This window comes from Phocoena phocoena, chromosome 20, assembly GCF_963924675.1.
Source record: "Phocoena phocoena chromosome 20, mPhoPho1.1, whole genome shotgun sequence".
Lineage (NCBI taxonomy): Eukaryota > Metazoa > Chordata > Mammalia > Artiodactyla > Phocoenidae > Phocoena > Phocoena phocoena.
The window spans coordinates 16,876,662-16,901,340 of NC_089238.1; the positions used below are offsets into that span (position 1 = coordinate 16,876,662).

The following is a 24,679-nucleotide window of genomic DNA, read 5'->3' on the forward strand; positions in this document are numbered from 1 at the left end:
CTTTTTTTAAAAAAATTGAAGTATAGGGCTTCCCTGGTGGTGCAGTGGTTGAGAGTCCACCTGCTGATGCAGGGGACGCGGGTTCGTACCCCAGTCCGGGAGGATCCCACATGCCGCGGAGCGGCTGGGCGCATGAGCCATGGCCACTGAGCCTGCGCTCCGTGACGGGAGAGGCTACAATGGTGAGAGGCCTGCGTACCGAAAAAAAAAAAAAAAAAAATTGAAGTATAATCTGTACTCATGCTTCCCTTCATAATCGAGTGAATCTTTTGCCTTTTACTAAGGATTCACGTGGGGAGGGAAAAGCACGACTGTTGCTTCAATTTTTTGAAGCCTTGTGGAAATTAAAAAAAAAATTGAAGTATAGTTGATTTACAGTGTTTAGGTGTACAACAAAGTGATCCAGTTTTATATATTTATATCTAGATATCGCTATCTATCTATCTACCTATCTCTATATATTTATCCTGCACTGTGTGGGATGCGGGATCTTAGTTCCCCCACCAGGGATCAAACCTGTGCTCCCTGAATTGGGAGCACGGAGTCTTAACGACTGGACCACCAGGGAAGTCCATATATATATATATAGATATAGATATAGATATAGATATAGATATGCTTTTTCAGATTCTTTTCCATTATGGGTTATTACAATATATTGAATATAGTTCCCTGAGCTATACAGTAGGTCTTTGTTGTTTACCTATTTTATGTATAGTAGTATGTATATGTTAATCCCAAATTCCTAATTTACTCCTCCCCCCACCTTTCTCCTTTGGTAACCATAAGTTTGTTTTCTGTCTGTGAGTCTATTTCTGTTTTGTAATAAGTTCACTTGTATCATTTTTTTAGAGTTTACATATATGATATCATATTTGTCTTTCTCTGCCTGACTTACTTCCATTTTCACCATTTTTAAGTACAATTCAGTGGCATTAACTACGCTCACATTATTTGTAACCATCACTATTATCTACCTGCAGAACTTTTTCAGTTCTTTAAACTGAAACTCTGTACCTATTAAACAATACCTTCTCATTGCCCTCTCCCCACAGCCCCTGGCAACTACCATTCTACTTTCTATCTCTATGAATTTGACTACTCTAGATATCTCACATGAGTGGAATCATACAATATCTGTTCTTCGTGTTCACCCTTTACTTTACATCCTTAATAAATCTGTTGAAATGTCTTATCTCTTGGTTGTTTCCCATCTCTTGCTGCACCTTTTACCTCCTTTGCTATTATCTTAGTGGGGTATTGGGAAGGCATGGAGATAAAAATGTGGGTTTATCAGCCATCTTTAACCAGTAGTTCACTCATTTTGAAAAGGGAGTGTTCTAACAAAAGGACAAATACTGTATGATTCCATTTACATGAGGTACCTAGAACAGTCAAATTCACAGAGACAGAAAGTTGAATGGTGGTTACCAGGGGTGGGGGCAGGCAAGGAGTAGCAGGGAGTTTTGTTTCATGGGTATGGAATTTCAGTTTGGGATGATGAAAAAGTGCTGGAGGTGGATGATGGTGATGGTTGTACAACAATGTGAATATACTTGGGGCTTCCCTGGTGGCACAGTGGTTAAGAATTCACCTACCAATGCAGGGAACATGGGTTCAAGCCCTGGTCTGGGAAGATCCCACATGCCACAGAGCAACTAAACCCGTGCGCCACAACTACCCAAGCCCGCGCACCTAGAGCCTGAGCTCTGCAACAAGAGAAGCCACTGCAATGAGAAGCCTGTGCACTGCAACGAAGAGTAGCCCCTGCTCACTGCAACTAGAGAAAGCCTGCATACAGCAACGAAGACCCAACGCAGCCAAAAATAAATAAATAAAAAAACAAAGAAACCCAATGTGAATATACTTAATGCCACTTAAAAATGGTGAAAATGGTACATTTTCAGTTATGTCTATTTTACCAGAAGAAAAACTAGAAAGGGTTTATCTTCACTGTATATGATTTTGTTACAATTAAGTATCTAAGGAAAAGTAGCTCCTTTATTTATTTATTTTTAAAATCTTTATTAAAATTATAGAAGCACATAGATTTAAGAAGCAAATAATTCTACAAAGTTTCTACCAAGAATTCTACAAAACAAAAAGCCTAAATGGACATCATACTCAGAGGCACTTCTTTTAGCCTTCTTCTCTTTTCTTTCTTTCCTTTTTTTATTTCCCCACAATTATCCCATGATTTTAAGTGACACGTTGTTCATGAATTTTCAGTTTTAGTGTTGTCCATTGTCTCTCCACTATGGAGAATGAGGATTCAGCTTTCTTTCTTACCCTGTCTTGATTGGACACTGGCATTCAGCCTGCTTCCCATCTTTTCCAAGGGGCCTCCCTAAGGAGTTTTTAAGGGCTCTCAGGCGGCATGCCAGGGCAAGCTTCCCAGCATCTCCCCTGTTGTGACGCTCCACGCCGAAGCAGCCCCTTTAAAATGCTATGGAGGGCTTCCCTGGTGGCACAGTGTTCAAGAATCTGCCTGCCAATGCAGGGGACACGGGTTCAGGCCCTGGTCTGGGAAGATCCCACATGCCGCAGAGCAAGTAAGCCTGTGCACCACAGCTACTGAGCCTGCACTCTAGAGCCCACAAACCACAACTACTGAGCCCAGGTGCCACAACTGCTGAAGCATGCACGCCTAGAGCCTGTGCTCCACAACAAGAAAAGCCACCACAATGAGAAGCCTGCGCACCACAACCAAGAGTAGCCCCTGCTCGCTGCAACTAGAGAAAACCCGTGCGCAGCAACAAAGACACAACATGGCCACACACACACACAAAAATGCTATGGAAGGTGAGGTTTTCATTTTGGAAATGACAGTATCTTGTATTGAACTGACTTATCTGTTGATAATAATTATTAACCCTGGATCAAAAAAATCTTTTAAGTGCTATTACTTGAAGGCACCGGTGAGCAATCTAAATCAGGCAGGAATTGAAGAGAACATGAGTCTTGTAAGAAGGGAAGGAAACTGGGTTACTTCCAGTTTATCAGACTTTTCCTCCAAGGGCACTTCCATTTTTCAGCAACACATGACACATGGTAGAATAGAGCTAAAATAGAAAGTGGTGGGGAACTATACTCAATATCTTGTAATAACCTATAATGGAAAAGAATCTAAAAAAAGAATAACCGAATCACTTTGTTGTACACCTGAAACGAACACAACATTGTAAATCAACTATATTTCAATAATTTTTTTTTTAAGTGGTGGTCTTACTAGCTGAAGAGACTGAGGTTAGATTTTAGGGCTGCCAAAATAGCTGGAAATTGATAGAGGACATCCCAGAAAGGAGAGAGTCATAGAGAGAAACTACAAAATCTGCATATAAATTCCCCTCAAATCCCTGGCTGACTTCTAACAGGAACATGTGCAGGGCAAGACCTCAGCGAACCCAGCTGAAAGTTTTAGCTAGAATTTCAGCCAGAAATTTCTGTACTAGTTTGAAGTTCAAGTCTTGACAAATAAGAGGGGCTCACTGAACTCCTAAAGCTTTTTACTGAAATCCAAAAGGGCCATGTCTTACAAGTAAGCCCAGAATTAAGGATGATCAAAAACATCCACGGGATAGACTTAATAGCAGAATGCAACTGCAGAACACAGGAGAGTCAACTTGAAGACAGGTTGGTAGAAATTATTCAAATATAGGGAGAAAACTATTGAAAAAGATGAACAGTCTCGGTGACTTGTGGGACAATATCAAGTCATATAATACATGTGTAGTTGGAATTCCAAAAATAGAGGAAAAAAATATATCAAAGACCAGTGGTCCAGAACTCCCCAAATTTGGTGAGATACATGAACCCACAGGTCCAAATTCAAAAGAGAATCTATAGCAGCGCTTCCCAGTCGCTCTTGCACTTTTTTTTCCTGAAGTGTATGTGCAGATGTAAAGCAGACTTAGACAAGATGGGACACGAAGTTAAAATCCAATGACTTCTAGGCCCACTGTGAGCCCAATGCAGAGGAATGCAGAGGGTCAATCCCTATACAATGGAACTTCAGTACCAGAGCACAATAGACCAGGAAACGATTACATTGGCTTATTCCTGCATCTGCAGGCTTTGGAAGTGTCTCCCTCCAAGGTATCTGGGCCAGGGATAGGGTGAGACAAGGTAGGCACCTAGTGTGCAAAATTTAAGGAGGTAATCATTGTCAGTGTACACTTCCAGTAAGAGAGAGGACTGCTCCAGCACACTGCCACACCACTGCAGCATTAGGAATCATGATCTAATGAACAGATTTTGCATGCTGTGGGATGATCACAAATAGTGCATTAATGTACTGCTAACAGAGCATTTTTATCTGTTTATCTTCATACGACTTGATGTGTAGTAGAGCAGAGGATCTGTGTTATCATGCTACTCTCTTTACACTGGGAAAACCAAGGGCCAGAGAAGGTGATGGTTTTGACCTCAGGTGGACAATGGTTGAGCCAAGACTTGTACTCAAGTCTTTTCAGCTCAAACCTCAGCACCCAGCTAGAAGAGAAAGCAGGCTACTCAATAACTGATTCAGCTCTACTGCTTTGTTTGCAAAATTCCTGTTTTGCTCTACTGCATATCTTGACTGATTTTGCGTTCTGAGAGTTGACCAGAGTTATTGAAGATATAAATAAGTTATGATAAGTAATAGGCATAACTATTGGCAAATAAAAACGGAGTAACTAATCGATGTGTTACAGCAAAACACTTTCATAAAAATTGCCTTTTTCTGGAGATTCAAAGCATCATAAAAAGAAACAAATTACAATGGAACAACTTTTAGAGTTTACATATATATATATATATATATATGCCACACTGTCACAGCTTGTGGGATCTTAGTTCCCCGACCAGGGATTGAACCTGGGGCACCGGCAGTGAAAGCACTGAGTCCTAACCACTGGACCGCCAGGGAATTCCCCAGAGTTTATATTTATAGAAAGTAATTTTAGGACAAAAGTAAAAAAATTGAGCAAAATTATGAAAAGAACAGTAAATTATGTAACAATAAATTATATGTTACTCTATTATAGTAATTATGTAAATCATGTAGCAGTAATTCTTAAATTTGGATGTTATTGGCTGCCTTACCGACAGTATTATATTATTGGAGGTGATATTTACGTAATTTATCTCTAAAAAATATTAAAAGTTAGAGGTACTTACTGGGGTAACATTTTAAAAAAGTGCTCATTTTTCCAGATATACCTCGCTTGTAAGATCTGGGCACCATATTGGTGTTATTTACTCAGTTGGAATTCCAAGGTGTCTTGGTCGTGAGTGTACACTAGTGTCGGGTAAGATGTAACCCCTTACAATATCTTTTGGCTTTGGAGAGTTCTGGGTAAGGGAAATGTGCCTTAAGGCCCTGTGCTGACCAGAGGCAGTGGTGGCAGTGTGGGTGGCTGTAGCCATGGTGGTGGGGCGGTAGCGGTGGCAGTAGTGTGTTAAATGAATGAGAGGGAGACACAGAAACCTCCAGAGGTCTTAAGTCCGTCATAAGGGATTTTGTTGGTCAAATATCAAAAGGTTCAAAGAAATTAGACAAATTAGAAAGAAAAGACATTCCAGAGTTAGAGGGTAGAAAGAATGAGGAAATGGCCAGTTTGGGGTCTGCCCTGAATTTTTAAAAAAATATTTATTTATTTATTTTGGCTGTCCCAGTTGCAGCATGAGGACTTTTAGTTGTGGCATGTTAACTCCCAGCGGTGGCACGCATGTGGGATCTAGTTCCCCGACCAGGGACTGAACCTGGGCCCCCCCGTTGGGAGCATGGAGTCTTATCCACTGGACCACCAGGGAAGTCCCTGCTCTGTATTGTTGAAAGGCTGAGCACTAAGCCTGGGGCTTGTTGCCAAGCTGAGTGGCTGCAGGCAAGGGAGGCTGGGAGGCATTGCCACAGACTGCTCCTGATTCTCCCAGGGACAATAGGAGCCAGCTTGCAGATTCCCTTCGCAGGTGAATACCTGTGGGCACCAGTTCACCCTGAGACTGTTCTGAGAAGTGTTTGTGGTTTTTACCCAGGCTGCCTCTTGCATTATGGAGCAGGGGCAAATTACAAATGAAGACCACGTACCATATGTCTAAATGTTTAAAAATTGTAGTTCAAGTACTTCCCTGGTGGTCCAGCGGTTGAGGCTCCACATTTCCACTTCAGGAGGCGCGGGTTCGATCCCTGGTTGGGCAAGTTCCACATACTGTGCAGTATGGCCAAAAAAAAAAAAATTATAATTCAAACAATAAACAGTTACATAAGATATGTTATTTCCTTTTTCTCTGGATAAACTGTACCTTCAAACCGACCAGGAAGGCCAGGTCAAATGCAGACTTCTCAGACTCCTTGGAGTTCCATGTCAGAACATGGTGAATGGGGAGACCCAGCCCCAGCTGTGGCCTGGTCCCCCTTCTCTTCTCACTCTCAGCTGTTTCCAACAGTATAAAGGCCCCATCTGTGTGGTTAAATCTGTCTACATTCCTCCAAACAGCCATCTGAGGTCACACTGAAGCCTAGGGAAATGCACACCCTAAGTGGCAATGTGCCAGGCCTCAGGATGGTGGACATGGGAAGAGAGGCCCATGGAGGCCCACCTAGAAATGGGCTCGAGGCTGTTTGGGCTTGGAATTCTGGAGTCCTGGGCCAGGGGGACCTACGGAAATTTTCATACATCTGTTAATTAGGGGATAGCATTGTACTGATGCTAATTCCCAATTTGAGAATTATACTGTAATTACGTACATAGACGTTTTAGTTTTAGGAAGTACACAATAAAGTATTTAAGGGATATGATGGCTGCGACTTATGCTCAAATAGTAATAATGATAATGGAAATATATATGTAGAGAGAGAAAAAAATAACAAAGCAAATGTGGCAAAATGTTAACAATTGGTCAATCTTCTGTGAAGTCTTTCTAGGAGTTCTTTATATTCTTTTTGCAACTTTTATATATGTTTGAAATTATTTCATAATAAAAAGCGAAACAATAAAATGTGGGGGCAGGGCACTCCCTCTCCCCTTTTCACCCCTGCACCCCTCTCCCTCCCTTCACCACTATGCTCACTGTAATTCAGTGAATTATAACAAATAACAAATGAAAAGGAAATGAGCATAGTTACGGAAAACAAAAGTCATTTTTGGCAGCTGATATAATTACCTATGCAAGGCCCACTAGTGGTCTCTTAGGCTCATTCAGACTCACAAGATGACCGTAGGTCACGCTCAGCCCCTTTAGAAGGAGATAGGGCAGGGGAGCTTCAGACTTTCCCTGCAGCTACGGCCAGTGTCCTTGCTATAGTTCACTCGGTAGGTGCAAAGATGCTAGATACACATTGCGCCTTAATGACAGCTGCTTTGATTTAAAAGTCCCATGCCTCACGAGAGACAATCTCACAATTCCATAGGCATAGTTTCCAGGGTTTCTGCAAAGAATGTGCCTAGTTATGAGTTCTACACTCATGAAGCCCAAAACAATGTTTTCCCCATCAGGTAGTTACAAGTCTGTCAGTCCAGATGCAAGTTACCAATGATCTTTTTTTTTTTTTTTTTTTTTTGGTACGCGGGCCTCTCACCGTTGTGGAGCACAGGCTCCGGACGCGCAGGCTCAGCAGCCATGGCTCACAGGCCCAGCCGCTCCGCGGCATGTGGGATCTTCCCGGACTGGGGCACGAACCCGCGTCCCCTGCATCGGCAGGCAGACTCTCAACTACTGCGCCACCAGGGAAGCCCACCAATGATGATTTTTAAAAAATTAAAAATAAATTTTTGGCTGCACCACACAGCATGTGGGATCTTAGTTTCCCAAACAGGGATTGAACCCATACCCCCTGTGTTGGTAATGCAGAGTCTTAACCACTGGACCATCAGGGATGTCCCACCAGTGATCATTTTTACCATAATGTAGCCTAGCAACATACTTAACATACATTCAGGGAAATAAACCTAGGTTAGATTGTCATGCAGAAATGTTTTGTTAAATCTTTGCCTATAGTCCATCCCCATGTCTTTGGCCATCTGTTTTTTTTTTTTTTTGGCTGCATTGGGTCTTCGTTGCTGCACGTGGGCTTTCTCTAGCTGCAGAGAGCAGGGGCTACTCTTCATTGCAGTGCACAGGCTTCTCCTTGCAGTGGCTTCTCTTGTTGTGGAGCATGGGCTCTAGGCGAGCGGGCTTCAGTAGTTGCAGTGGCATGCAGGCTCAGTAGTTGTGGTGCACAGGCTTAGTTGCTCTGTGGCATGTGGGATCTTCCCCGACCAGGGCTCGAACCCGTGTCCCCCTGCATTGGCAGGCGGATTCTTAACCACTGCGCCACCAGGGAAGTCCCAAGGCCATCTGTCTTTACAGTGCCCACAATACCTTCTTTATTCTGGGATTTCTAGGCATTTTACATCTAACAATATTACATGATAGTTTTTAGGAAATGGAACCTACTACATTAATATTTATTTAACTTTTTTAGAAGAAGAATCTGTTCCCCCTATATACCATTTGTAAATCAAAGTTTTTATCCAGTCTGAAAGTACAGCTTAGGCCTTTGAAACAACCTATTATTGCTTTAACAATCCCTTGTCACTTTAGAAAATGTTTGCATTCCCATCAAGTTTTCACTAGATGGCAGCAGAGGACACTGGTCAGGCTCCCGGGTAGCCTTAAATGACTTCAAGCATTCTCAGTCCACAGCTTTTACCAGACCCATGGATGATGTTCAGGTTGACCTGGGATTATCCCTTACCACTTACTTTAACCTTTTATTGATGACCCCAAATGCTATTACACTGTTGTTTCACGTAGCCCTGCTCGGACCTGATGGCCACCACACAGCCAGCTGTCTGCTTTTGCCCTCTACTGTCTTGGGTACTCTCAAACGTTGCTCTGTAGATTAAAGTTTGCATGGAGTCTGTCTACTTGGCAGTTCCACCTGCTTTATCAGGTGGCAGCCCCATCACAAGCATGGTGTCTTCTGGTTCATTCTCTTGTCTTTGCCACCCCTATCCAACACCCACCCAGCCAATGTCTATTAATCAGTTCCTGTGGCCCAGCTGCAGTGAGTTCCTTTAAGGACAGTGAGCAATTTCTTCTCTCAGTGTGAATTTGGTTTTACTCTAGCCCACATCTGCCCCCAGATATATAAACTCTGTTATATACGGCAGAGTTTTCAACATCAGAGAATTGGTAGATGGCTTCTCTCACACAGACATTTAGCACCTTGTCAGAATTTCCTTCTTCCTTCCTTTATCTCACAGCCCACTGGTCAAACTGAATTGATGGTCTGAAAGTCTAGCCTACTGCTGCCACCACTCTGCAATGCCCATGGGGGGGTCTTCTTAGATTTGACTAAATATTCAGACTCACAAGACTATCGCAGGCCACACATGACATTGGCCTAGTCAGGGACATAGGACAGGAACCACACGTGCCAGCAAACACGGTCAGATATTCCTAGCAGTGGGAATCTTTGCAGCAGTTCACTCAGCAAGATGGCTCTGGGGACCTTCAGATTAAAAAAGGAACCCAAGGCTAGGTGATTCTCAGTCCAGATAAAAGTTACGAACTAGGGGTCATTGTAATTATAAACAATGTTGCCTAGTTGACACATGCCATCTTCATCTGATTCCAGGAAAACATTGTTAGAAAATTAACCACAAGTCAGATTCTCATACAAAGGAGAAAATGTTTTAACACTTTACTACAACCTAGAAATGGAAAGAATCAAACGAAGAACTACAAAAATGAATGAAGGAGTTCAATAAGGTGGCCAGATATTTAAAAAAGAAAAAAAGCCTTTTTATATACCAACAATAGAGAATATAATGGGATAAATATTTCCTTTATAATAGCAACAGAAACCATAATTGTGCGATTACATCATATACATATCAAAATATGTTCAAGCCCTACATAAGAACACTTGATTGAAAATTCCTCAATAAATGAACCATGTTAATTGAATGGAAAGACTCATTATTGTAATTGCTTTACAAATGAACTAAATGTATGGCGTATTCCCAATAAAAACCATGATAGAAATTTTCTAAGGAATTTGAAAAATTGATCCTAAAATTCACCTGGAAGCATACATGTGCAAGACATTTTTGAAAGAAAAGAGGTCGCCTTATTTTGTAGATTTCAAACCTACTAGAAAGTTATAGTGATCAAAAGAGTACAGTTTTGGCCCAGAAATAGGCATATGTATCAGTGGAATTGAATAATTATGTTCGTAAACAGACACTTTAGTTTTCTTTTATGTTGATATAACTTACATACATGAAATATATATATTTTTACATCTATCTATCTATCTGTCTATCTATCTCAGCTTAGCCAGCACTCAGATCAAGATGTAGGGCATTTCTGGTACCCCAATAGGTTTGCTTGTACTCTCTCCCAGTCATTATCACTCCCTCCACCAAAAGTAGCTGTGGGTTAGTTTTGCCTGTTTCTGAACTTCATATAGATAGAATCATACAGATGTAATCTTTTGTACCCTGCTTATTTTGGTCAACTTTATATTTGTGATATTCATTTGTGTACTTGCATGTAGCAGTGATTTGTTCTTTTTCACTGTTGTAGTATTCCATTCCATACAATAGCATTCCATGATATGAATATAACACAATATAGTTAGTTACCCATTCTATTGTTGATGGACATTTGGGTTGTTTCCAGGTTTTGGTCATTATGAATAAAACTGCTATGAACATTCTTGTACCTGTCTTTTGGTGGACATAAGCGTTGATTTGTCAGGTATACCCTGAAATGGAACTGCTGGGTCACAGGATGGAATATGTATATTTAGCTTTTGTAGATACTGCCAGTTTTCCAAAGTGGTTGCTCCATGGTAGGGGTTGGGATGTTGGTTTGTAGTGATATCTCAAGTGGAGCTTTAATTTGCATTTTCTTCGATGACTACTGATGCTGAATGCTTTTTTCATCTGCTTATTGGCCATTTGGATATCCTCTTTTGTGAAGGTCAGTGCAAGTCTTCTGCCCCTCTGCTCCCCTAAAGTTGATTCAGATGTTTTCTTAGAAATTTATAGGAGTCCTCTGTCAGATATATGTTTTGCAAATCTCTTTTCCTGGGTGGTCACTTACCTTTCCACTTTCTTCATGGCATATTCTGATGATTAGAAATTTTAGTAATTAAACTAATATGTAAATTAAACTTATTTAATTCATACATTAAGTTGGATTAATTTATTAATCATTTATGGTTACTGCTACTTGTGTTCCATTTAAGAAATTTTTGCCTACTCTTACCCATTAACATAGTTTCTTATGTTTTCTTTAATAGTATTATTGTCTTGTCTTTCACATTTAGGTCTATAATACTTCTCAAATTAATTTTTGTGTACGGCATGAGGTAGGGGGACAAGGTTCATGTTTTCTTATATGAATATCCAGTTGATCCAGTCTCACCTATTGAAAAAACCATCCATTCCTTACTGAATTGTACTGGAGGTTACAGCTAGTGCAATAGGTAAGAATAAGAAATAAAAGTCATCTAGATTAAAAAGGAAGAAGAAATTCACCTTTATTTACTGATGACTGATAACATGATTGTATCTACAGAAAATCCTATACAATTTATAAAAAGCTACTCAAACTCAAGCGAGTTTACCAAGTTTTCAGGATATAAGATCTATATACAAAATACCAGTTGTATTTCTATATGTTAGCAATAAGCTATTAAATATTTAGAAACAATACTATTTACAATAGCATAAAAAATATGAAATACTTCAGCATAAATCTGACAAAAGATGTGCAAGGCCTGTACACTGAAAACTACAAAACAATTCTGAAAGAAATTATAGAATACCTACATAACTGGAGATATATAACATAATCATAGATCAGAAGACGTTATTTTTAAGGTGTCAGTGTGCCATAGATTGATCTACAGATTTACTGAAATACTAATCAAAATCCCAGCAGGCTCTTTTTCTGTTGTTGAAATTGATAAACTGATTCTAACATTCATTTGGAAATGCAAAGGATATAGAATAGCCAAGACAACTTTGAGACCAAAGTTGGAAGATTTAAATCACCTGATCTTGGGACTTCCCTGGTGGCACAGTGGATAAGACTCAGAGCTCCCAATGCAGGGGGCCCGGGTTCGATCCTTGGTCAGGGAACTAGAACCCATACGCATGCCACAACTAAGAGTTCACATGCCACAACTAAGCAGCCTGCGAGCCACAACTAAGGAGCCTGTGAGCAGCAACTAAGGAGCTGGTGAGCTGCAACTAAGGGAGATCACGTGCCGCAACAAAGACCCAGTGCAACCAAATAAAAAAAATAAATAAATGACCTGATCTCAAGATTTATTATAAAGTTTTGGTAATCAAGACCATGTAGTATCAATGTAAAGGCAGAAAAATAATTCAATGAACAGACTAGATTCCATAAATAAACTCACATTTATACAATCGATTCTCAACAAAGTGGCAAAGACAATTCAGTGGAGAAAGGATAATCTTTTCAACAAATGGTTGAAACAATTGGATTTCTATATGCAAAAAAATTAACTTCAATCCATATCTTGCACTGTATATAAAAATTAATATATCATAGATTATGGTCATAAATTTATAATTTAGGACTATAAAACTTCTAGAGAAAAAAATAGACAAAATCTTTGGAGCCCTGGGTTAGGCAGTCTTCTTAGATATGACACCAAAAAAAAAACTATAAATAAAATTGATTAAGTTAAACTTTATCAAAATTTAAAATGTCTGCTTCTGAAACATGCTTTTAAGAGAATGAAAGGACAAGCTAGAAGATTGGGAGAAAATATTCACAAATCACATTATCTGAAAAGGTATATCCAGATTATGTAAAGAACTTTCAAAATTGAATAGTAAGAGAATGAAGAACCTAATTTTAAAAAATGGGCAAAAGATCTGAATTGCCACTTCATTAAAAAAAGATATATTGATGGCAAATAAGCTCATGAAAGGATGCTCAACATCACTAGTCATTAGATAAATGAAAATTAAACCTACAATGAGATATCACTATGCACGTTTTAGAATGTCTAACAAGCGTTCGTGAGAATATGGAAGATCTAGAACTCTCATCCATTGCTGGTGGGAATATAAAATGGAACAACCACTTTGAAAAATAATTTGGCATTTTCTTAAAAAGTCAAATGTAAACCTACCATATGATAGCCATTTCACTTCTAGGTTTTAATCCAAATAAAAGCACACTTGCATACAAAGACTTGTACATCAACGTCGATAGCTTTGTTTGTAATAGCCAGAAGCTGGAAACAACATAAAAGTCCAACAATGTGTGAATGGATAAACAATTTGTGGTATATCCATATAATGGACTATTACTCAATAATACAAAAGACTGAACTGTTGATATACTCAGCAACATGGATTAATCTCAAAATAATTAAGCCTGACTCACCCCAACCTCCCCAAAGCACATAGTATGTGATTCCATTTATATTCAATTCTATAAAATGCAAACTAATCTATAGTGATCAAAAGCAGATCTACGGTTTTCTGAGGAGTAAGTATAGTAGGTTGTGACTGGGAGGAGGGATTACAAATGGGCAGAAGGAAACTTTTGGGGGTGATGGGTATGTTCTTTCTCTTGGTTGTGATAGTTTCAGAGGTGTATACATATATACGTAAATATCAAATTGTACAATTCAAATATGTGCAGATTTTGAGTATATCACCTCAAAAAAGCCGTTTAAAAAAGTGTGGAGAAACACAGAGGCCACGTGTGACCCAGGTATTGCCACCAAAGTTGGGTTGGTGTCCTTGGGCAAGTCACTGTAGAATCCTCAGCTGTGGAGATAATACTGCCCTCGCGGGACTTAAGAGACAGTGAAAACTTATGTATAGCATATGACACTTGGTTAGGCATTCTGTTGTTCCGCCATGTGAGGTGGAAGTGTGGTAGGCAGCCTGCAATAAACTTCAAGCTCCAGAACATTTTTGGGTATGGGACTTTAAGCAAGTTCTTTACCTTCTCTGTTTCACTGTCAGTTGCAGAGGGTATTAAAGTGACACAATACATGGAAGTAGCGTAGTGCCAGGTACATAGGAGGAGAGGAGGCGTCAGTAGCGTTAGACTGGTTGCTAACTGGCTGGTTGCTGGAATCCGGCGGAGGGCCGCGGCAGGAACGTTCTGGGTTGGTGGCCGGTAATGCTGGGAGGCTCAAGACGGGTGGAACAGGAGCTGTGGCAAAAGCGACATCCAGAAGCCGCGGCGAACACCTGAGCAGCGCAACAAGCAACCCAGCCTCCGACCCAACCGACAAGCCACCGACACCTCCCAACCTGCCCCGCGGCTTCGGGCGCAGGCGCAGTGAAGTGGGCGGGAGGGAGGGCGCAGTGAGGTTCGGCCCCGAGGGTAGGTAGGCGTGGCCTGAGTCATCTTCCCGCCTCCCGACCAGGGCAGCCGCAGGAGGCGGCGCAGGTGCTGGCTTCTGAGCGACAGCCCGCCCGCGGGTGAGTGTGGCGGGGCTGTTGTGGGCGCCTGGGGTTGTTCACACCAACTGGTTCGCTGAAGGGAAGGCAGGGTGTTGCCGGTGCTGAGTGGGATGATCTTCTCCGGTTCCCTCAGCTCAGTTAGGACCGAGCCCCTGAGTCCCGCCGCGAGTGGGACAACTACGCGGGAGGTGCTCTCCGCGTCCTCTCGCCGGCTTCAGGAGCACTGTTGAAAAAGAAGTGCAGCACTTGGGTGGTTTGCTTCTTCCTGGGTAGGGAGTTTTTGGTTTAAATACAGTTGTTCCTTCCCGACCTAATATAGTGTATGAGTGCGTGAGGAAACTGAGGCACAGAGAAGAAAGGTTGCCTCCCAAAGATTTCACACCTGTTAGTGGCAGTCAGTCAAGGTGGGAATCTCCACAGCCTGGCTTCAGAGCTTCTGCTCTTCTTGACTATTCAATATTGCCTCCAGGCTAGTTCCTTGTCAAGCTGTAGTTAGACATTTACTTCAATTGCTTAAAAAAAAAAAAGAATAAAATGTCTGGATCCTGGATGCTAATTTGCTTCACTCATAGATGAAGCAAAGGTTACTCAGGGCAACCTGATGTGTTCATTCATACTTGAATTAAAAAAGACATGAGGGCCTTCCCTGGTGGCGCAGTGGTTGAGAGGCCGCCTGCCGATGCAGGGGACGCGGGTTCGTGCCCCGGTCCGGGAGGATCCCGCATGCCGCCGAGCGGCTGGGCCCGTGGGCCATGGCCGCTGGGCCTGCGCGTCCGGAGCCTGTGCTCTGCAGCGGGAGAGGCCACGGCAGTGAGAGGCCCGCGTACGGCAAAAAAAAAAAAAAAAAAAAGACATGGATTACAGGGAGATCAGCTGGGTGCTTTGTGACCACCTAGAGGGGTGGGATAGGGACGGTGGGAGAGAGACGCAAGAGGGAGGAGATATGGGGATGTATGTGTATGTATAGCTGATTCACTTTGTTATACAGCAGAAACTAACACACCATTGTAAGGCAGTTATACTCCAATAAAGATGTTAAAAAAAAATCAATAGGTTTCCATTTCCAAAGAAAGGGAGAAAAAATCATATTCACAATAATATAAAAAACCATAAACTTCTCAGCAATAAACTTAATGAAAAATGTGAAAGACTCTTACATCTAAATCTATAAATGTTATTGACTGAATAGAAGACCTGAATAAATGGAACATCAAACTTTTAATGACAAAAAAAAAAGACATGGATTAGGAAATTGCTATTTTATTTGCCATCAAGCTATGAAAAACTTAGTGGTCCAAAATACTCCTCATTTCATTTTTGTCTTAAAGGAGTCAAATCTGTATGTGAGAATACCTGCAATTTTATGGTAATTGTTATCCATTCCTTAGAGTTACAGCACCTCCCCTTAAAGAGGAGACCCATCTTCACTTCCGGCCAGCCCCGTGGTCCTCTCCAGGGCTGCACTGTAGCTGCTGGCCTGCTGAGTAGACTCATAAGTAGCCATGACCATCAGACATCTCCTGATGCTTGGCAGGCTGCTGAGTTTTGTTTCTCCACTGTAGTACTTGTTGAACACTTTAGGAACAAGAATAAAAACTCTCAATAGATGACAAACCAAAGCATAAACTTCCATTACAAAATAACATACTACTACTTTTCTTCTACATAGGCCAAGCATTGTAGATGGACTTTGGAGGTTCTGGTTATGTTCAGTTTCAGTGGTATATGTTTTGTATGTTGTCAGGAGTAGATACACAGTTTTACGGATGTGTTTTCTATTTCCTTCCTGCCTAGTGGTTTTATGGACATATAGTTGCTATCACATGTTGTTCCCTGCCCACCCCCAGCCCAGAACCAGATCTTCTTATGATATTTTGCTGTTCTTGTTTTCTGATCATATTTGGGAATCTCGGGTCCAGCTTGTCTTGGATTCTCTGTTCCTCACCTCCCCAGGCCCATGGCTACCTGTGACATCAGGACACCTAGCCCCAGTTGGCAGTTGTCTTTTTCAGCTTCTTTTTAAGAGGAAGGGCCTCAAGCCTCGAGTTTGGCTTGGGACTCTGTTCTTGCAGGGGGCATGACTTCTTTCCCCCAGTGGAATTGAGTGCCTGGCTGCCAGTGCTGGGCTCCATCCCTAGGCTCCAATAGCCCTGGGGCTGCCCTTCTGCCACCACTGTGTACCTATATCTGTACCTTGTCTACTGAGATACTTTTCTTATTCTTGAGCCCAAATGTGGCTTATTGATTTTCTCTTTTTATCACTCATTTTAAGCTCCCAGAAGACAGGAACTGTCAGTTTTGTTCATCACTTTATCTCTAGCATTCAGAATGGAACCTGACACATAGTAGGTATCCAGTAAATATTCATTGGATAAATAAATGAATGAAATGCTTTGTTTTGAAAAAGCGTGAACTTAGCAGTCATCCAGAAGTGGAATTTGACATGTTCTCCCAGATGTGCATTCTGGAGAGCAAAATAATGGTAGAATTCCAATATTAATCTCTCATTCTCTCTTTTTAAAAACAAACTTCCCACTTTTATCTTTGTTTCATATCTAATAGATTTACTCTATGATTTCATAAAGATATCTGAAAAGTATAATCAGATTCTTTTCACTAACAGTATATTTCTGTAGAATTCTGTTTGAAACTTATAATGCTATCAGGTTTTTTTTTTTTTTTGCTATCAGGTTTTTTTGTCAGCTATCAATTTCTGGATAACAAACTACCCCCCACAAGTGAGTTAAAACAACAATCATTTTGTAATTTTTTTTGCAGTTTTGTGGGCCAGGAATTCAGACAGAACGCAGTGAGGAAGATTCCTTTATATGTACTCTATGATGTCTGAGACCTCGGCTGGGAGCTGGCTGGGCATCTCTCTCTACTGTAGTCTCACAGCCTCTTTACATGTGTCTCTAGCATAGTGACCTTAGGATAGTTGGAATTTTTACATGGTGGCTGAGGACTCCAAGAGCCACTGTTTCAAGACACAAGAAATGGAAATGGAAGCTGCTTGTCCTTAAGGGCTGGGCCCGGAAACTGGCATGGCATCACTCCTGCAGTATTCTATTGGTCAAAGCAGTTATAGAACTTGCCCAAATTTAAGGAGAGGTAACAAACATCCCACCTTTAATGGGAGGAATGTCAATTTATGATCATCTTTTTAAAAAAATTAATTAATTAATTTTTGGCTGTGTTGGTTCTTCATTGCTGTGCGCGGGCTTTCTTTTTAGTTGCGGCGAGTGGGGGGCTACTCTTTGTTGTGGTGCACAGGCCTCTCATTAAGGAGGCTTCTCTTGTTATGGAGCATGGGCTCTAGATGTGCGGGCTTCAGTAGTTGTGGCATGTGGGCTCAGTAGTTGTGGCTCGAGGGCTCTAGGGTGCAGGCTCAGTAGTTGTGGCACATGGGCTTAGTTGCTCTATGGTGTGCAGGATCTTCCCAGACCAGGTCTCAAACCCGTGTCCCCTGCATTGGCAGGTGGATTCTTTTTTTTTTTTGAGAGGTGGGCATTTTTATTTCTGTTTTACTGATGAAGCCAAGTGAGACTAAAGCATTGAGCAACTTACCCAAAGGCACTCAGCTAAGAAACACTCAGATCCAGTCTGCCAAACACCCATGCCTCTGCTCACTGGCCCCTCCAGGTTTGCAGCTACCATGTCTTCTTTCAGTACCACTCTTGTCCCAGCAGGTGGATTCTTAACCACTGCTCCACCACGGAAGCCCTATGACCATCTTTAATTCGCCACATTGAATATTAGAAAAATATTTTAGGAAGAAGGCATCCCAGAAGTAATATCTTCTAATCTGCCATGTTCTGGACATTTCTTTTATAAATAGCATCCCCCCAAAAAACAGTTCAATTTATGTTTGAACATTTTCAATGAGGTGAAAGTAAGCCTTTGTTTTGGTGTTAGATAAGCCTCTGATGTTAACTTTGAGATAAAGGGAATACTAAAAAAAAGGACAGTTAATTTAATTACTAAGAGTCCTCATTTTTTAGCTAATCGTTTTGAAGTTTGTAATACAAAACTCCAATTAAAGCAACAGGTATATGGTGATATCCAGGGAAAGTGGGAATCTCTGAGATGCTGAAAATCTGAAACGTGCAGGGTGTTAATGTGTTGGATGTGAGTCCTCTAAGTTGCATTTACAGTGGAGAAAACCTGTTAAGAGGCAACAGCTGTAATCTTAAAGAGAGGTGACACAGTCCTGACAGTCGAAGAAGGCAGCCAGTGTGGACCTTGTCACCTCTCTTTAAGATTACAGCTATTGAGGCTGAATGGGCAGGACTTTTGTGCCTGAGTTCATGAGAGAGGAGGGGAAGGAAGAGCTGGTACCTCCAGGCTCTGAGTCCTGGTGGCTGGAAATGGAGACTCCTTTCAATGAAGCAAATAGGGAAGAGGATGAGCATTTGTTACTGGACTGAGGTGATTATGAAATCCAGGTTATCACAGGTGAAGCTGAGACATGAACACATAGTTCACCAGATAGAAAATGAGGACTGCCAGGCCTCTAATTGGGGATTAGATGACTTTGGACATCAAATCCCTTGGGCATATTCATAGACTAGACTGGGTAGCTCTTGGCTTGTTGTTCTCCCAGGGCTTTAGATATTCTTTTACAGGTAGTATAAATCTATTGAAGAAGTTTTAGTGAGGGAGTGACATAATAAATTAAGAATTTTAGGAAGATCACTCTGTTGGCATGGTAGAGAGTTAATGAGGAAAGGCTAAGTCCAGTTGTAGGTCTACTTCATTAGTCCAGAAGTATGAACTAAGCCTGGGTCTTTAGTGATGGAAATGAGGGGAAAAATTTGAGAGTTATTTACAAGATGGACTCTGAAGAGTTTGGATATAGAGTAGATGAAGGTGGCAAGAACAGGGAGAGAGAAATCTAGGATGAGTTGGGCTTGAAGAATACTAAATAGATGGTGATGTGTAAACTAAGATAAAAAGTAGGAGGAAAAGGTTTGGAAAGAAGAATGAGTTTGACTCTTAATCAGGGTATAATTTATATATAGTGAAATGCATAGATCTTAAGAGTACAGTTCAATCAAAAAATTTTTTTTTGTCTGTACCACGTGGCTTGTGGGATCTTAGTTCCCTGACCAGGGATTGAACCCAGGCCTTTGGCAGTGAAAGCGCTGAGTCCTAACCTCTGGATCGCCAGTTTTGACAAATGCATATACTCATGTAACTCACAGCTCTATCAAAATACAGAGCGTTTCCATCACTCTCAGAGAGTTCTCTTGTGCCCCTTTTCAGTCAATCCCACCTCCAGAAACAACCGTTACTGGTTTCTATCACCATAGATTAGTTTTGCCTGTGTTAGATTTTCTGTGGAAATATGTGCTATAAACTATTCTGTGTCTGGCTTTTCTTACTCAGCATAGCGTGTTGAGATTAATCTATGCTGTTATGTGTATCAATTCATTCCATTTTACTCCTGAGTAGTTTTCTACTACTGCCTAAGTTTTTCAAAGTGTTTGTACCATTTTACACTCTACCAGCAAAATTTGAGCGTTCCAGGTGTTTCTTTTTTTTTTTTTGCCCCGGACGCGCAGGCTTAGCAGCCATGGCTCACGGGCCCAGCCTCTCCGCGGCATGTGGGATCTTCCCGGACCGGGGCACGAACCCGAGTCCTCTGCACTGCAGGCGGACTCTCAACCACTGAGCCACCAGCGAAGCCCCAGGTGTTTCTTATCTTTACCAACACTTGATGTTGTCAGTCTTTTTTTTTTTTTTTTTGCAGTAGGCGGGCCTCCCGCGGCCTCTCCCGCCGTGGAGCACAGGCCCCGTACACGCAGGCCCAGCGGCCATGGCCCACGGGCCCAGCCGCTCCGCGGCATGTGGGATCCTCCCGGACCAGGGCACGAACCCACGTCCCCCGCACTGGTAGGCGGACTCTCAACCACTGCGCCACCAGGGAAGCCCCTGGGTGGATTTCTTGATCCAGCCAGGAGTCTCAGAAGTATATTACATCTAACGCCCCACATGACTGTAAGTGCTAGGCATGCTGTGGGTTTTAAGACCATTGGACAAGTCTTGTGCCCCAGAAAATTTTCTTTCATTCATTTATTTATTTCATTTTTATTGCATGTCTGCTATGTTTCAGACACTGCTGTAGGTGTTGGTGATTCAGCCGTGGACAAAGTCCATACCCTGGTGGAACACATGTTCTAGAAGATATGTTCAAAATAAGGGAGGATGAAGGAGACAGACAATACTTAAAATAATTTTGGAAGTGTTACTGAACCAAACTTGGGTCTGATCACTTGTGTGCTGTAAAGCCAATTTACTGACCCTGGGTTGTGGTGAAAGAAAGTGCAACGTTTATTGTAATGGTGCCAATACAAGGAGAATGGGTGGCTCATGCTCTAAAACCTCAAGCCGCCCGAAGGGATTCGGCAAAGCATTTTTAAAGGCCAGGTGAGGGGACCGGGGTCCCGGGGTATGTGATCAGCTTATGCACAGTTGTCTGATTGGTTAATGGTGAGGTAACAGGGCGGTGTCACACGGATTAACATGATCAATCCTTAGGTGCCAGTAGGTCTGGGGGCTCATGATCATCAACTAGTTAATTTCTTCCAATTGGTGGTGGTCTTAGCATCTGTAAAACAACTCAGGAAGTGTGCATCAGATTCTATTATCCAGGTACTTCAGAGAGGAGCTACAGCAGAGGATATGGGGGAGGGGTCTGTCCCGGGAAGGCCCCCTAGAGTCTGCTCAGTTACGGAAGCAAGAAATAGGGTGACAGAATAGTAACTGGGTGGGGTGGAATAGGGATAGTGGCTGTGGGTCTCCTTTAGGGTTAGGGTGGTCAACTACTTTTGTTAAGTATTGTGAACTGAAGAGCTCCCTGAATTCAGGGCCAAGAAGACTTGGGCTCTGTTCAGCTCTGCCAGTGTGACTTCAGGTAAGATGTGCAGTATCTTTGAACTTTAGTACCTCATTTGTAACATGAAGATATTGATAATTGCCCTATAGTGTTGTGAGAATTAAGTGAGATGATGCATATGAAAGGAAATGTTTGGTAACTATAAAGAGATATAGAAATACAATGTTACTTTATTTCTCAGTTGACTGCGTGGATTTCATGCGGAAATGATGATTGTGGACCAACCCTTTGGTGGGACTTTGAAACAGAGACCTGGGCCTTGTGAGCTTCTGGACCACTGGTTTTCTCAGGAGGGCACTGGGTGTCTGCTCCTGAGGAGGTGGATGCCTGCCTAGCTGCAGGAAGACAGAGGTCAGGCTAGGGGGACTTCCAAGGTGGGAGCAGAGTAGCCACCAGCTCTTCATTTAGTGTCTGCCTCCTGCCCTGGGTCCTTATGGGATCCATAATGGTTTTAATAAAAATCCTTTTGACCTTGTGGATCTTTTCCTTTTCTCACATCTAAACAAGTATAGCTGTTAAGAGCTCATGAACTCATACTTAATTTAGGCAAATTGAGTAGTAAGAAAAAAAGTATGTACGGATGTTTGCCCTGTTTGGAATTTGTAAACAAAATTAAATTTGTATAAATTCATACAATTTTCTCTTTTGATTCCAAATGATTATTATTATTATTTTTTGTGGTATGCGGGCCTCTCACTGTTGTGCCCTCTGCCGTTGCTGTGCTCCGGACGCGCAGGTTCAGCAGCCACGGCTCACGGGCCCAGCCGCTCCGCGGCATGGGGGATCTTCCCGGACCGGGGCACGAACCCGCGTCCCCTGCATCGGCAGGCGGACTCTCAACCACTGCGCCACCAGGGAAGCCCCCTAATCATTTTTGATGTTTGAAAAAAGACAGCAGTGTGACTGCCATTTGTGACCTAGAAAGGCAGGCAAGTGCTGCCATCTAGTTTTATATGTTTGACTATTGTCTTTGCTGACATTTGGAATGAAGTTGCTGGAGAAACTCTGAAACGTTAAACAGAGTTTTACATATAGGACCAAGCTAATTTTTCATTTGCAGCTGTTGGAGTTGATTTAACATTATTTTAACTATGTGACACATTTAATACCTTTAGTATAACCCTTTTACTAAAACTATCCTAGAACACAGGAAGGACTATTTTAGGAGGAAAGGCACTATAAGCAGGCTGAAGGTTAGAGTTGCCTTCGGAGTGCATTGCTTTGGCCATGGAGGTGAGCAGTCGACTCTGAAAATTGTTAAGTTTTCAGTATTTAAACATTATTTTTAGTTGTGGGCTGAGGGTAGAAAGTGAAGTTTGTGGAGTAGATTAAATTTTGATCAGGGGCAAGCTTTTATATGACATTCCAGGTCTCCATTGTGGCTTGCAAGCTCTGCTGGTGGTTTTCCCACCCCTCTGCCTCAGCTTGTGTGACTTTCTTTTCTACACTGTCCCGTTCTTAGTTCCTGGATGATACCAATCTCCTTCTTCTACTAGGTTCATGCCATTTCTTTTGCCAGGAACATTTTTCCCTCTGCTCCTATTTATTTGTTAATTTTTAGAAATTAAAAATGCACAGCAAAGAAGGAAACAGTCATCCACATTCCTTCCACTTAAGACTACACCACTGCTAACATCTTTGCATATTTGCTTTAAATCTTTTTTTTTAAAGAAAAATCACCATCAGTTTGTGTGATATTGTGATTTATAAGAAATATATATTTTGTCATTCAGATGGTCAAATATGTGGTCTTTGTGGTTCGTGGCTCACAGCTCCCAAAACCCTTGGAATTTCCCAGGTGGTGAGAGCTTAAAGGTGTTGCTTATGTTATGTTAGTAAACTGACTTTTGGAAGTCACCTAAGGATGGGAACTGGTTGCTAGGAGAACCAACCAGGTGAGTAGAGGGTTGGAACATTTAGGCCCACCCCCCTGACCTCCTGAGAGGGGGGAGGGGCTGGAGGTTGAATCAGTAGCTAATGGCCAATGATCTAACCAATCATGCCTACGTAATGAAACCTTCATAAAAACCCAGAAGGATGGGGTTCAGAGAGCTTCCAGGTCGGTGAAAATGTAGAGATTTGGAGAGACTGATGCTCCTGGAGAGAGTATGGAAGTTCTGTGCCCTTTCTCCATATCATTTTTTTTTAATTGCTTCTTTTTCTTTTCTTTCTCCATGTCTTATCCTATACATCTCTTTCATCTGGCTCTTCCTGAGTTATATCTTTTTATGATAGACTGGTAATCTAGTAGGTAAAATATTTCTCTAAGTTCTGTGAGCTGCTCTAGCACATTGATCCAACCCAAGGCAGGGGTCATTGGAACCTCCAATGTATAGCTAGTTGGTCAGAAGCCAGGTGATAACCTGGGCTTGTGACTGGCATTTGAAGTAGGGCAGGGAGACAAAGTCTTGTAGGACTGAGCCCTTAACCTGTGGATATGGTGCTGTCTCCAGGTAGAGAGTGTCAGAGTTTAGTTGATTTGTAGGCCACTTTGCTGGTATCCTGAGAATTGTTGCTGTGGAGGAACCTCCCCCCAACACTGTCACCTGTATCACAATGGAAATTAGGACCCAGAACCCTTTTAGTTTGATAACAGTGATATTTGTTCATTCTGAAGAGTTCAAATAATGCAGGAAACTGCATGATCAAATGTAAAAAATATATGTATATAACCCTCCCTAAATCCCACCACCCAGAAGTAACCACCATTAACATTAAATGACCATCCTAGCAGACACAAACACACCTGTCACACATTCTCTGCTTCAGCACACATTTCTGTGTGGTCTTCTGGCTTTGACTGCTGCTGTGGGGAAGTCTGAGGCCATCCATATTCTTCCTGGTACCTGAGGAAGTCCTTATGATTGAACTTCAGTAGCTTTGGTACTGAAATTGAGCTTTTTGTATCCAATTTCTTGTTGTGTGGTGTGGACAAATTATTGTTGCTTGCCATTCCAGTAGACAACAAATGTTGCCCATCATGAGGCACTGCAGTGGCCCTGATAGTGCATCCTGAGAGGAATTCAGGATGGAGAAAAAGCAGGATACTGGCCCTAGATAGTTAAGATGCGTATCCAAGGAATAATTTTTTTAAAATAAACTTATTTATATATTAATGGCTGCATTGGGTCTTCGTTGCCTTGTGTGGGCTTTCTCTAGTTGCAGCGAGCGGGGGCTACTCTTTGTTGTGGTGCGCAGGCTTCTCATTGCGGTGGCTTCTTTTGTTGCAGAGCATGGGCTCTAGGTGCGCAGTCTTCAGTAGTTGTGGCACGCGGGCTCAGTAACTGTGGCTTGCGGGCTCTAGAGTGCAGGCTCAGTAGTTGTGGCGCACGGGCTT

General features: G+C 42.0%; 1 non-coding gene across 1 annotated transcript; it reads left to right on the forward strand.

Annotated features, from left to right (window-relative positions):
* The first annotated feature begins 238 nt into the window (after positions 1-238).
* LOC136141564 (U5 spliceosomal RNA) lies at positions 239-352 on the forward strand. The gene has a single exon (XR_010657740.1). It is a non-coding gene; the product is annotated as a U5 spliceosomal RNA (small nuclear RNA).
* Positions 353-24,679: the final 24,327 nt, after the last annotated feature.